Here is a 2,006-nt window from a genome sequence, read left to right as displayed (position 1 = left end):
TCTTGCATTATGTGAAGTACTTTGGATTATATTACTTATTTTGAACAAAAGACTTCATCACAATTTTCACAAAGAAGATTCACAATTTTCATCAAATTTACCTAACAAAAAAGCTTTAAATCCTTAAGCAAATATAGAAATATGGTTTAAATATAATTTCGCATCATTGCAAATAAAAATTAGAATTTTGGATGTGTCTTGATGATATTTGGAACTACTAACTAAATCTGGGTATTTTGATTGAATTTGAAATTTGGGCTTGGGAAAACTATTCGATTCAAATCAATTTGTTCTAAAAATATGTTTGAAAACTAATAAAGTAAAAATTATAATGGAATTATTTTATATTATCATGGAATTATTTTTTGTTATAACTGCCACTCTTTTTTTAATATTTTATAAATTTAACTCTGGATTCATTACTTTCTTGGGCAAGAATTACATATAAAATTTGAGATATTTGGAACTAATGTTTCTTAAATTTACGATTTTTCAAGAAGAATACAATAATTCCATAAATTCATTTGATTTTCATGTCTTTGCAACTAAAAATAAGAAGGATTTCAATTGTTCTGTAGGATGATTCTCAATTATAATGATATGAAGAATCTAGTGCGATTAATTATTGATTTATTAATTTCATCAATTAATAAATATATTTCCTACCTATAAAGCCAAAAAATCCAGATAATTATCCTATTATCAAATAACCATAAAAATTATTCTAAAGATTTGATTTATTTTATTTATTTGTCCACCATATCGAAATACCATTTGGCTAAAAACGATTATACATGGTTCATTTTTGTGAGTTGGAGTAAACTTTCCTTAACTGGAGATCTTTTTGGAGATCTTGAATTATTTTGATAGTTGATGCTTTGGTTTTCATTGTTTTCTGGAGATGGTGATGATGCACCACTGCCTCTTCTGGATGGAGACAGTCTTAACTTTGTATCTAGATGACGAAATCTTGGAAAAATAGATGATAATAAAATATTAATTATTATTAAAAGATAATATAATATTATCTTCTCCTCCTTCGGGAAGTTAAAAATTATTATATGAAATTATAAAGATATATTAAAGACAATCTTGGAAAGGAGGAGGTAGGAAGCTGCTGGATGAAGTTTTTTTAATCAGATTCGACAACAAATATATTATTCATTCGGGAAATTTTTACTTTGCAATTAAATTTTTGTACGAAATTTATTTGGCATCGTTTTATGGATTTATCAAGTAGTAAACATTATGATATTATCACAAATCAACAAAAGTATTGAGTCAAATATTAAAATCTTACAAAGAAAGTTTACTCATCCATATTAAATAAAATAAAACATTTATAAATTTTAGAGCCAGACATTGTTTGGATCGGTTTTTAATTGCTAATTTACTAAGGATATTTGCGAAAATTTTGTTAAATTATCTGTATTTTAATTTACCTTAATGACAAATCGTTTCTTAAACCGTCATCTCCTTGTAATAAGAATTCTAAAGGCCAACTTATCCAAGATAATCCTTGTGAATTGCTGAAAAATTAAAAAATAATTTAATATTCAATACCTTTGTTCTCCTTTAATACATTTTTTAATCAATGTTAGAACATTCTCAAGTTCACCTTAGTTCTATGTAAATTAATTTAATTTTTAATAAAAAAAATTGTAATTATTTTATTGTACTATGTCTAATTTCGTGTTGATATATAAAAAAAAATAATTTCAAACTCCCTACTATTTTCTAAATATAAATTAAAACGTGGATCTGAATCTTTTTTTTTGCAAAATTGGGCAAAGTGGCTTTTATTTAGTTTTGAGATTTCTTGAATTTTTTAGATATTATAATAATAAATAATTATAAAAATTGTAACTTTTATATATACGATTACGTTCCTGCAAAATATATATTTATTGATGAATATTTCTCTTGTAAAAGTTCAAAACGCATTGAACTGAATATTTTTAATCGTTTTATATTTATATGAACTTTGTATTTGCAAGAATAATAAA

Source organism: Ctenocephalides felis, unplaced genomic scaffold (genome assembly GCF_003426905.1).
Source record: "Ctenocephalides felis isolate EL2017-DRISC unplaced genomic scaffold, ASM342690v1 CF-g0.4_SCAFFOLD_00845, whole genome shotgun sequence".
NCBI lineage: Eukaryota > Metazoa > Arthropoda > Insecta > Siphonaptera > Pulicidae > Ctenocephalides > Ctenocephalides felis.
The sequence above is the reverse complement of the archived record's forward strand: the minus strand, read 5'-3'. Positions refer to the sequence as shown.